Source organism: Lactuca virosa, chromosome 8, assembly GCF_052849685.1.
Source record: "Lactuca virosa cultivar CGN04683 chromosome 8, Lactuca_virosa_CGN04683_v6, whole genome shotgun sequence".
NCBI classification, from domain to species: Eukaryota; Viridiplantae; Streptophyta; class Magnoliopsida; order Asterales; family Asteraceae; genus Lactuca; species Lactuca virosa.
The window spans coordinates 250,094,527-250,109,115 of NC_136433.1; positions in this window are offsets into that span (position 1 = coordinate 250,094,527).

The following is a 14,589-nucleotide window of genomic DNA, read 5'->3' on the forward strand; positions in this document are numbered from 1 at the left end:
TGGTTAATACTTTAATTTTTGCTATAATCAAAAACTTTGTAGGAGATCCTACTACTTTTCAAGAAAGAACTTCTAAAATTCTAATGAACTTACATTGTAGAAAATTAACTGATTTCAGATGGTACAAAGATAATTATCTCGTTAAAGTTTTTTCAAGACCTGATTGTAAAGAATCTTATTGGAAAGAACGTTTTATTGCTGGACTTCCAAAACTTTTTGCCGAAAGAATTAGACAAAAATTAAGAGAAAATTTTAATAATACAATTCCTTATCAAAACCTAACTTATGGAGATTTAATTAATTATATTAATAAAGAAGGATTAGCTATTTGTGCTGACCTTAGATTTAAAGAAAAACTTAAAAAGGATAGAATTAATAGTAAAAATGAATTAGGAAATTTTTGTCAACAATATGGTTATCAACCATTAACAGGTCCGTCTACTTCAAAAATCAAAAAATCTAATAAAAAATCTAAAAGAAAATCAAGAGACATTATTATTTGCCATAAATGTGGTCGTAATGGTCATAATGCTAATAATTGTTATGCAAAAACAAAAATTAATGAATTAAATATTTCGGAAGAATTAAAAGAACAAATTAGAAAATTTATGTTAAATTCTGATTCCGATTCTGATTCTAGTTTTTCCGATTTTCAAGAAAATGATTTAAACATTTTAGAGCAAAATAGTTCAAGTTCGGAAGATTCTGATACATGCGAATGTGTTGGAAAATGTAATTGTAATTATTCAATTAATGTCCTTACAAACAATGACAAAGATCTTTTAAAAAATTTAGATTCCATTAAAGATAAAAATATCCAAGAATTGTTGATAAAACAAATGCTTAATAAGAATGAAAATTCTGTTTCAGATAATACAAAAATTTTTAATTTAAAAGACATATATGAAAGATTTTCTGAAACAAAACCCATTTCCATGCAAGAACTTCAAGAAGAATTAAAATCAGTTAAACAAGACATAAAAGAAATTAAAGGCAAAATTATAACTCTTGAAAAGGGAAAAAATATTATTAATTCACAAAATAATGATAATAAAGATGAAAAGGTTATCGAAAGAATTATAAATGATCAAATTTCTCAAAAATGGAATACTCAAATAACTTTAGTAAAGGATAATTTTAAAATGGATATTACTGCTCTAATTGATAGTGGTGCTGATATGAACTGTATACAAGAAGGTATATTTCCCACTCAATTTTATGAAAAAACTTCTTCTAGGCTTACTGGAGCTGAAGGAACCAGTTTAAAAATAAATTATAAAGTTTCCGATGTTCATATTTGTAACAATCAAGATTATTGTTATAAAACTCATTTAATTTTAGTAAAAAATCTTACTTCTCCTTTAATTTTAGGAACACCTTTTATTACTAAATTATATCCTTTTATGGTTCAAGATGATGGAATTATTACTAAAGTTTTTGGAAAAGAAATTATGTTTAAATTTTGTGAACCTCCGTCTTATTCAACTATTAATATTCTTAATTATAAAACAAAACAAGCAAATTACCTTATCAATGAAATTAATGATTTTCGTATACATAATCAATTACAAGATAAGTATATTCAAGACAAAATTATAGCTTTAAAACAAAAATTTGAAAATAATGTTTGCTCAAATATTCCAAACGCCTTTTGGAACAGAAAACAACATATTGTCAAATTACCTTATATTAAAACTTTCAATGAAAAAGATATTCCTTCAAAATCAAGAGCTATTCATATGAATAATGAATTAGAAGCTCATTGTACAAAAGAAATTCAAGATTTATTGGACAAAAAATTAATTAGACCTTCTAAATCTCCTTGGTCTTGTTCAACTTTCTATGTTATGAATGCTGCTGAATTAGAAAGAGGATCACCAAGATTAGTTATCAATTATAAACCTTTAAATAAAGTTTTAGATTGGATTAGATATCCTATTCCTAATAAAAGAGATTTATTGAAAAAACTTTATGATTCAAAAATATTTTCAAAATTCGATATGAAATCTGGTTTTTGGCAAATTCAAATTCATGAAGAAGATAAATACAAAACAGGTTTTAATGTTCCCTTTGGACATTATGAGTGGAACGTTATGCCCTTTGGTTTAAAGAATGCTCCTTCTGAATTTCAAAACGTTATGAATGATATTATCATTCCTATAAATAGTTTTTCAATTGTTTATATTGATGATGTTCTTATTTTTTCAAAATCTATTGATCAACATTTCAAACATTTAAATCAGTTTTATGATTTAATTTATAAAAATGGCTTAGCTGTTTCAGCTAAGAAAATGCATTTATTTCAAAATGAAATTAGATTTTTAGGACATAACATTGTTAATAATACTATTAAACCTATTATAAGAAGTTTAGAATTTTCTAATAAATTTCCTGATGAAATTATAGATAAAAAACAACTTCAACGGTTTCTAGGATGTTTAAATTATATTCATGATTTTTTCAAAGATTTAGGAACTCTTTGCAAACCTCTTTATAATAGATTAAAAAACAATCCATAACCTTAGACTCAAGAACATACTAATATTGTTAAACTTATAAAACAAAAAATTCCTTCTTTACCTTGTTTAAATTTACCACATCCTCATGCTAATATCATAGTCGAAACTGATGCTAGTGATATTGGATTTGGAGGTATTTTAAAACAAAAATTATCAAATTCTTCTGAAGAACAATTGGTTCGTTTTTATTCAGGTGCTTGGAATAATACTCAAAAGAATTATTCAACTGTTAAAAAGGAGATTTTAAGTATTGTTTTATGTATTACTAAATTTGAAGATGATTTATTTATGAAATTTTTTTTATTAAGAATTGATTGTCAATCTGCAAAATCAATTTTAGAAAAAGATGTTAAAAATATTATTTCTAAACAAATTTTTGCTAGATGGCAAGCATTGTTGGCCAATTTTGATTTCGATATTGAATTTATAAGAGGAGAAAGCAATTCATTACCAGATTTTCTTTCTCGTGAATTTTTGCAGGGAAAATGAGTTCATCGTCTTCTTCCAAGATTGAAGACAAGAAACCAGTTAATCAAAAGCTTGTTCCTTTCTCAAGTCAAAATCGTTTTTCCCCATTAACTCCAATTGCAAAAAATTCTCAACTTTATTCAAACATGCTACAATCAAAACTAGCTACTCCAAACATTTCTCCAGTTCAATCAATTAGCCCTTTTTCAAAACCTATTCCTTCTGAAACACAAATTTCAACAAATCCTAAACCTACAAATAAAGCCCCTTATGTTCTCAATCCAAATCTTTTGAAAATCCAAATACTTGAAGATTCTCAAATTCTTAAGCTTAATCAAGGTTTTCATGTTCTTACTGAACACCTCTTTGGTCGAGGAAAAACCTTTCATGAAAACTCTTACAAATCTCGAGAATATTATCAAACCATTCTACAAGAATCTGGATCTGTTCAGATTGATCACCGTTCTAATAATAAGGAAGGATCTATTGATTTTAGCAAAGCCCGAATTCTTAAAATCATTTCTCCAGAAAATTGGTCATCCAATCTTTCCTTAGAAAAACCCCTTTATCAATTCCCTGCTTATCCAAGATATTCATATTATGATTACCAAGAAGCTTGGACTAAAGCATTTTTTCTTCGAAACTATTCTCATTCATGGTTCATTTTCTTTGATAAAAATTTCAACTGTGAATACCCCAGATGGTTTGTCAATTGGTATCGTTATATGGGACTTGTTCCTATTTGTTTACCCACTGAAATTCTCAAAGGATTTTCTAAATTCAAAGAACTATTTATTCAACAAATCCCAGAATTTGAATATTTGTTACAGTTCACCATGTTATTCAAAGTTCCATGGATCATGTCCTGGACATTCTCTTATCAAGAAGCAACAGACTTAAATCCCCCTTGGCTCAATAGACAATTTCGTCTAAAATGGTGGGATAAAGTCACAATTTCTCAAGCAAACGAGCAGGCTGTTTTCAATCATTATCAATCAATGTATAATCAAAAGCCAGAAATTGAAGCGAATCTTATCAACAGTCTATCTTCTCCAGATGCTAATCTTATTAGCAAAATTCGTGCCGCTGCAAATTCTTCCCCTGAAGATCTACAACAATTACTTCAAGAAATTCGCAATTCTCCAACTAATTCAGAAAATTCTCCCACATCTGTCAAAAATAATTTTCAAGATGCTCAAGATCCTTTTGATGATCCATTTGCAGATTAATTAAATTTTATTTTGGTGTTATACCTTCAATGTAAGGTATTCTTTCATTTCGTATTTCACCCTCCACCCTTGGTGTCATACCTTTTTAGGTATTTTGCAAAAGTGTTTGTTATTCAAGGGGGGGTAGTACGTGTTATCAAATTGATGTGTTATCAAATTGTGTTAGTATTTATTCAACTGTTATCAAATTTATACACTGTGTGAGTACATCAATTATCAAAAATATTATCAAATCTTCTGCAGAGATAGGATGCTAAATTATTACACGAAAACAAACAACTTTTACAAAGATGAAAGAAGATGCTCCATTATTGCAAAAGAAGATTTTCCATTATCAAAAAATGACAAAATATGATGCCAATTTGTCAAAAGCTTTAGAGTTTTGTCTGCCACATCTACACTCCGACAAATGCAAGTTGATTCAATAATTCTCAAGATTGATCCGGTAATCCTTCGGTTTCCCGTTTCAAGATATTTCAAGACTCCAAGACTCCTATATATTGAGGAGATATGTTTTAATTAGAATCATCTCTGGGTTCTCTAAAAATTTCTCTCATTTAATTTCTCTCAAATGTTTAGTTCATGTCTAAGAAAAGTGTTCTCCTATCTACTTCTAGATGTTCAAAATCTTTAGATTTTCAAATCATACTTGCTCCAGACGGATGCTCTGATTGTAATTTAAAAGAAGGTAATATATAAAGAATTTTATTCAATTGTTGTATTATCTCTATGGCAATCTCATTTCGAGTTATTCTAACTATTAATTCTACAAAATTTGAAATTTTTGTTAAAATAATACTCGCATTTAATAATAATCAAGTTAATCAAATTCATGCTTGAAATATTTAAATAACTTTTGTTCTTTTATTATTCATCATGTCTGATTCAAAGATACAAGCTAATCGTCATTATTATTGTAATCAATTAAAAGCTTTACAAGTTCTAATCAATAATCATAAGTTTATAAGCAAAGATAGAAAACAGTTTTATAAAATAATGTATGATTTTTATCATCAAAAAATATCTGAAACTACTTGTTAATTTCTTTTCCGCATATATATATATATATATATATATATATATATATATATATATATATATATATATATATATATATATATATATATATATATATATATATATATAAGGGTCATTTGGAAAACAAAAAAACCCTAAAAACCCTAAACATCATAAAAATGCATAAAAAAAATACCTAGAGATCACAAAACTTTTTTTTGAATTTTTTTGTGAAAAAATCGCAACTTTTTAAAGAAATTCGCTGAAAAAAATTTTGAAAAAAAAAAAATTTATAAAAAAAAATTTGATTTTTTATTTTTTTTTCAGCGAATTTAAATAAAAAGCTGCGATTTTTTATAAAAAAAATTCAAAAAAAAGTTTTGTGATCTCTAAGTATTTTTTTTATGCATTTTTATGATTTTTAGGGTTTTTTGTTTTCCATAGAACCTAAACCTATATATATATATATATATATATATATATATATATATATATATATATATATATATATATATATATATATATATATATGTCAAAACACTTCAACCAAAATTCATTTAAAATCTAATATTTCAAATGTATTTTAATAATGATTGTAAAAATTTCAACTTGTGTTACTTAATTGATTGATTAATAAAAATATTAATGTTTTGAAACTCCTAACTCTTAAACTTATATAATTTAATTTGTTAGTTAACTAAAATATTTTTCCTACATAAAGATAACATTTTTATGTTTGGTTACTCATATTTGTTTATGTAATTAGAAAACAAGGTGTACATAGAATGAGTATTTTAATTTCACATACGAATCGATACCACTAGAGAGGTATGTTGTCTTTAACCGGTGGTAGGAGATCCACATACCCTTTTTAATTATTTATATTAATGCTTAGTAATATCTATTTTATATTCCTATTCACCTCAATTTTTTAGGTATAAATTAAGGAAGAGGATTCTCGGCGCACCAACATAAAGTCAAACGTACGCCTTGCAAAATATGTAATTAAATTAAATATCATATTTACTAATCGACTTATTTTAAAACTCTTGATGACATTTATGTATAATGATATATTTTGTATAACTTCATTCTTAATTTCAATGTTTAATATTTGAAAGTTCATATATGAAACCTTGGATGTTTTGGTATAATATAAATAGTGTAATACAAAGTTTATTAGCTCAATATTGTTTATTAATAGCTCATTCAAAACAACTTATTTCTTATTTTATCCAAAAAATATTATCGGACATAAGAAAAGTAGACTACATTAATGTTATACAAAAACTTATAATATATATTGGATATTATAAAAGTAAAAGTAAAGTTTATAAGGTATGGACTATATTAGATAGTATCAAAATATAAGTTGATGGCTTTTTATGTTATTTGATAATTCGGTTGATGCCTAAAACATAACTAAAAACATAAATGTCATCATATTTCTATTTTTTCCTATAATTATTTTAACCACTTAAATGCATTCTTGCACAACGCGCGAGATTACGCGTAGTTATAATCATAAAATACAACACACATGAAACTGAAAAAACTACACATCATAAATTCGAAATCGTGACAGTGAACTTCTTTCAGGTTTCGAACTCAAAATTTCAGCACAAAATCGAACTCCTATAGGCTATAGTCTTACTCCTGAAGCAAACCACAAATCAGGAAACAGAAGAATGGGAGAATAAATGTGAAATCAAAGATGCATATTTCGAACAAAACAAGAATCAGAAATGGAAGAATATGATAATAGAACAATTAAATACCTCAAACTTTGATCAATCGACCTCCAACTGAACCAGAATGGTGCTAAAATATACGAGAAATCAGAATTGGGAATAAAAAAATATGAGATTGACAATTTAGTTCGAACTCCAACTCTTACGAATCGCCAAATCTGCAATCATAAACAGGAGAGTAAAAGAAATCAAAATATAGAGATTAGTTTTAGAACCAATAGATTTAAAGAAGCAGTCGAACTCCTCGATTTCTACAAAGTTTATTGTTCTAGGCGTTACAAATGCCGATTACATCTCCAGCGTCGATTTGCGCATGTACCTTGCCTCCAGGCTCCAGTTAGCGTCGTCTTTATAGAAATCGCGGGCTAAATTATTTGGGCGAAACTGAAATATAACTATGCTTACTGGATCAAATTAATATGATGCCCCTTATAAAATGCTGCCTTGGGCTTTAGCCCATCTCGCCCAGGTATTAGGCCGGGTCTGAACTGACATGACATTCCACTTTACTTGTCCATACACATCTTTTTGTAATGGAAAGGCGGAAAGGAAGCTTTGATCTATTTATTATGTTATCCAAACATTATTATTATACGCTTCTGTTTCACTACCTTTTTGGTAACATGTTTTTAATACTTCCATGTAGAGGGTTTTGACCCTAATCTGCTCCAAACCCGTTAACGACCCGTACCCGTTAACCTTTTTATTAAAAGGGTCGGGTATGGATCTCTATCGATCCGGTCCGTTTATGACCCGTCCCATCTAAAATTTTAAAATATAAACTTACTGTTTATAAGTTATACATTTATCACTAATACGGTGTTCTGTACAAGACTCAAGGAGTTTGATCTTTCCACTTTCACTTCCTAGTTCCTAATGGTTGAATCTGCAGTCCACTCATATATGACTATATGAAATTAGTATTACAGTCACAGTTGATAACCAAGAACAAGAACAAAAGGCTTCAATGTATCTCATTTCATATAAGTCATGTTGTAGTTGAAGAAAATTTATAAACATTTAAAACCAAACAAGATAATCCACCACCTACATCTACCCCTCTCCTTTTGCGTGTACAACTCCACCATTCCATTCAATATATATTATTCTCGTTCTCCCATTCCCTTCGATTTTTATGCTATATTAGTTATTCTTGAATAATAATAATAATAATAATAATAATAATAATAATAATAATAATAATAATAATCATACATACTTATAAAGCTAGCATTTTTCCTTGAACCTCATGTATTTGAAACCCCCATAAAAATTTGCAAACACCTCATGCATTTGAAACCTCCTATTTTAATGAATACCACTCAAAAGTCTCTTAATAATGATTAACAGTTCAAAGGTTTTATAACTTATATAATATATTTAATAAACAACTAATAGATACTCTACTATAAAAAGGTCAATCTTTTTGAATAGACACACAAATACAAATCACATACAAAATTCACAAAGAAAACAAGTTAAAGTTTTTTGTGTTGGTTTGAGGGCTTTGAACAATTTTTCGAGCCATGTTATTATGTTGAAGTTTTTAATTTGTAAGTTTGTTATATACAAATTCTTTTTTGTATTTTCTTGATTTAAGTATTCTTTTAAGAATATCATTGTATGTTGTGGTTGAAATTTTAATGTAAATTAGATTAGATTCATGTTATTGATCATATGTTATGGACGATGATATATATATATATATATATATATATATATATAATATTTAATTAACTATTGTAATCATGTTTGTATGTTCATGTTGCTTCAAAACAATAAGTAATTAAAAATCATGGATATGTCATATTATCCATATTATCCATGTAAGCATTTTTTTAAATGCAAATTGTCTATCTTATCACTTTATATTTTAGTATATGTTTAACATTTTAATTATAATAATAAGTGTTTTTTAAAAGTATCTTTCACTTATTAATAATAACAAGTGGTTTTAAAATTAATAAGCAATAATTATAAATAATAAAATCAAATTACATGGATATGTCATATTATCCATGCAAGTCTATTTTGAAATGCATATTGTCTATCTTATCACTTTATTATTTAGTGTATATTTCACATTTTAATAATAATATTAAGTGTTTCTTAAAAGTCTTCTTTAACTTATTATTAATAATAAGTGGTTTAAAACTAATGAATAACAAATTTAAATGATAATAACATCAAATTATAAATTACATTTAGCTATAAATAAATTATATTTTAAATGAACATTATTACTGAAATTAGAAAATGATCGCATAAGTAAAACTATAATTAATCAATAATAATAATTGTTAAAAATAATACTAAATAGATAATTATATTTAATTCTATTAATGAGGAATGTGAGTTGATGTAAATGAATATTATTGTTTAAAATAATAGAGAATATATATATATATATATATATATATATATATGTATATATATATATATATATATATATATATATATATATATATATATATATATATATATATATATATTAGTGTAAAAATATTATCTCAAAGTTAATGTCAATAACATAACCATTTTAAACATATATTTTTCAATATTTTAACAATATATTTTTAATCTTCGCTGCGCAACGCGCGAGAATTCATCTAGTAATCATATACAATTATGATAATCAATGTGACAATCTTCAATGTTCAATAATCAATATCAAAACGTTAAATTTATCATACAAATCAAACCCTAATTTCATAATCATTAATCAAACAAAACATTTTGTGTTATTTTAAGAAAAAACAAATAAATCATTCCCTAAACAATTATTGAAGATTAAAAACATACCTATTGGTTGATGTTAAATTTGGAGTCGGTAATGTGCGATTGTTCAATTCTTTTTTCCAATCCCCAAATGCTCAAATATACTTAAAGTTACAAGTTAAGGCTTAGGTGTTATTTGTTTTTTGGAAAAAACCTCTTCAGACCTCTTATTGCTTCGTGGCACAACACACGCGCAACACTTTTCATCTTGCAGCTGTTTGTTTTTCAGATGTCTTCGGATTAAAAAACTTATGCGCGTGTTCTTCTTGGCGCAGCACTTGTTTTGCCTCTTCCTACCTCTTCTAACCTTTTCTTCGTCTTTTCTTCTTGCTAAAATATTGATTATATATTGTTGAAATCTTATTTCATATTTTTTTGCTTATTCTTGTTGAATTTTTTTTCTTTTTTTTATATTGAATAATAATAATCTGTTGATGAAATATCATTATTTTATGCTAAAATATCTTTTTTTTTGATAAAATATCATTATTTTTTGCTGAAATATCATAAATTCTTGCCGAAATGTCATACATTATTAAATTTTTGGTATTAAAAAACTATTTTCGAATTATAAAATCAGTTTATTTTAATTTTTTAATATCTGCATCAGAATGCAAATGTTAAAAAAACAAACACGCTTCTTATTACAGTCTGCAGCCGTTTGGTACACCTCTTCTACTGTAGAGGGTTGCAGAGGTGGTCCGCAGACTTTATGGATTTTTGCATCGAAAAAACAAACAACACCTTAGAGAAATGGAATTAAGAAAGATATTATGTGGGCCTTTAGACATAGAAAATTTGATCCCCTTTAGGCATTCTCCTTGTTTGGCCTTCTTCGCCACTGTACTCAGGTCCACTCCTTTGGGCCCATCAGCGGGATTAACTCCATTCAGAAAATAAGTATTTGTTGACACAAAGGCACAAAACGAGCCCATGATGCCGAAATTTCCATCATTAACAACCCCTACTCGCTATCATATGAAAACGAGAAGTATATATATGGGATAATGACCTGAGAGGGTAACATACTTTAGCTTTTGGTCATATTTGGTCATTAAAATATTTTTCGTGCTTTATTAACACTTAATGTGTACATTATACCATTATGACCAGTAATAGTGGGTTTTACCGGTTTCCGGCCAAACATGAGTTTTCCGGTCATCTTCTCCGGCCAAACTCGATTTTCCGGTCATCTTATCTGTCTAAACTCGATTTTCAGGTTGTTCCTACTCGATCTAGAAGAAGAAATAATGAAAGTAGAAAAAGAAACATGAAGGCAGCAGAGTTGCTGGCTTCGATGGGTGCAGCGACGGGCTGCTCAAGTAGTTTCTCGACTATTCTTCTTCTGTCTCGGTTGTGTAGTGCGAAGGGGAGGGAGGCGGCAATAGGCCCGAAGGAAGAAAAACGAGCAACAACAGCAGGTGGGGGGCTGCTCCGGCAGCTTCCTCGTTTGTTTTGGCACGAAAACGCAAGAGAGAAAGAGGGCAGGAAGCAACAATATTCAGGGGTGTTTAGTTATTTCACTCGACAGGAAGGAGAAGATGACCAGAAACCTCATGTTTGGCCGGAGAAGATGATCGGAAAACTCATGTTTGGCCGGAAACAACGCCGGAAACCGGCAAAACCCGCTATTATCGATCATAATGGTATAATGTACAAGTTTCAATAAGTTCATGGGTTAATAAAGCACACAAAATAATTTAGTGACCAAATGTGACCAAAAGCTAAAGTACGTTACCCTCTCAGCCATTATATATATATATATATATATATATATATATATATATATATATATATATATATATATATATATATATATATATAATACTAGGCGAATGCTCGCGCGTTGCGCAGAAACACCTATATAGTTGAAGTCTTTTCAAATATATGTTTTTTTAAAATATAACAATAATGTTGTTGTTAAATTTGATATAATAATTCGTATACTAAATTGATATAATATATTGATTATTTTGAATTATATGATAATATATACATCTATTATAACTGCATTATCTCAATCGTTTGAATGACTTCTACCCGTGAGTTACACATGAATAAAATTAAATATAATATATGGTTTAATGTTATTTATAGTTATTGTTATTGTTAATAAAGTTTTTAAAATTTATTTGTCTAATGTTTTAATTTCTATCATTATAATTATTTAAAACATCAAATATTTTTTTTGATTTTAAAGATAACAATATAATCATTTATATATAGTTAGGTTTAACTATTGTTATTGTAAGTTATTTTAAGCTACTTATTTGAAAACTTTTAATGATTATAAAAATATCTTTAGGAAATATTTTAGTTAAATTGATATTACAATTTAGTTTTTGCATTTATCACTATAATTTATCATTTTTAAATATTTACAAAATATTCTTTGGTTTTTTTAAGTGAAACTGAAATTTATATTTAAGTTGACACTGTAATGTTATATTTAAATTAACAATTTAAGTATTTTGTTTAAACTGTTCAAAAGTCGTAGCTTTAAACTGATAATGGTTTACATACAACAACATTTTAAATCTAATAAATTAAGTATAATATGTTAAAAGTTAAGGACATAACTTTATAAGTAGAAGTAAGGATATTATTTTAAAATTGAAATTTAGTTTATTTATGATTATACTTTAGGTTTGATATTTATTAAACATTATTAACCAACTTATAATCATTATTAGAAAGACACTACAATTTATCACTTTTAGCTATTTACAAAATATTTTTTGGGTTGTTTAAAACAAACTAAAATTTATATTTAAGTTGACCCTGTAATGTTATATTTAAATTAATAATTTAACTATTTTATACAAATTGTTCCAAAATTGTATCTTTAAAGTGATAATCGTTTACATCCAACAATATATTAAAACTAATAAATTAAGTATAATATGTTAAAAGTTAAAAACATAACTTTATAAGTAGAAGTAAATATATTATTTTAATATTGGAATTTTTTTATATATGATTACACTTTAGGTTTGATATTTATTTAACCTTATTAACCAACTTATAATTATTATTAGAAAGAAATTGAAAAGTCATGGGAGTTTCAAATGAATGTGGTGAAAGGAAAAATGCATGGGAGTTTTAAATGCATGAGGTTTAAGGAAAAATGCTAGATTTATAAGATATATAGATAGATATAGATATTGATATAGATATAGATATAGATATAGATATAGATAGATATAGATAGATAGATAGATAGATAGATATAGATAGGATCACAAATCCAAAACTAATTTTGATCTAAATACCAACACTTCTCCTCTTCCATATACTCCCTTAAAGTTCTTCTTCATCCCCATTGGCATTATGCCAAATTGCCATGCAAGAAGAGTTCCATGCGATCTCATTCCACGAGACCACGATCCACTAGGTTAATATCATTACCTCAATATGCATAATCTGACATAAATTTAAATTATATGGCTTATTCGAAGGATATAAAATGTGAATGGTTTGTGAGACTCAGATAACAAATTGGTATCTTTATGTCAATACAAAAGGAGTGCTACGATTTTTATTTTAAGTAGCAAGCAATGAAGAAAGTCAGTCTTATGTTATTTCTCAGAGTGGCCTTTTTCTACTGAACTTGACTGTGTTAGGCACATTCGCTTTTAATGAAAATTTTACTTTCTAAATCCGCCATCTTCAAGTTGTTGAATATAGATAGAAGATCCACATCAATTTCTTTTCTCTCTCACCTCTCTAGCTTGCGAATAGTTCTTTCTACTGGATATCTATTTGTATAATGCCAGGTTGATTGTAATGAAACCCGTTAGTCATATCGTAAAACCAACAATTATCCGATTAGTCCTTACTAATGACACTTCCTTGTCTTTGCCAATTCACCAACTGGATGTTAAAAACATGTTTCTCCAAGGCAATCTTCATGAAACAATTTATATTCACCAACCTTTAGGTTTTCATGATCCTTTTTTTTCGAAATCATATTTGGTTACTCAAAAAGTCTATTTTTGGCTTAAAAGCAAACCCATGGACATGATATCCATGTTTTTCCGCCTACATGTGCTTTTTATCGCAATCGGCCATCACTCCATTTTTATTTTTGAAAAGGCCCATATACTACATATATTAGTTGTTAGACCCATGCACTATATGGGTTAATTAAAAAAGAGCTAAATATAAAGGTCAAAATATTTGAAAACTTTGAATTTATAAGAAAATAAGAAAAATAATGAATTATTATAATGAAAATGTTTTTTTTCTTTTAAATTTAAAAAAACAATTTAAGTAAATAAAAGAAACTAATAAGCTTTAATTTTGGGAATTTTGAAATTAAAAGGTAAGTTCATTAATGAAATTTATATACATTTATTACTACATTTATTGCAATTATGTGGAATTTAATAAAATAGAAAAACTCATAAAATGACATGTGAAAAAAATTTAATTCAAAATAACCATAAAATGACATTTGGCAAATTGAATGAGAGTGTGACAAGTGGCAAAAAAACCCTTCATTTATTAGAGAAGATTCTCTTATATGTAGACATTGTTGCTTCTACTACCTCTTCAACCGCCTTCCGAACATAAATCATGACCAAACTTGATAAAGATTTTTAGGGGTGAGTATATTAACCGAAAAACCGAACCAAAACCAAGTTAACCAAAATAACAAATCACTTTAACCGAACCATTACTAAAAAAGGTGGTGTAATTTATATCCTTGATTAACCAAATACATATGGTTCGATTATGGTTTTCATCGAAAACCGAACCACTAAAAAACGAACCAATAAAAATCGAACTAATACATGTTTTTAATATAATATAATATTAAATATA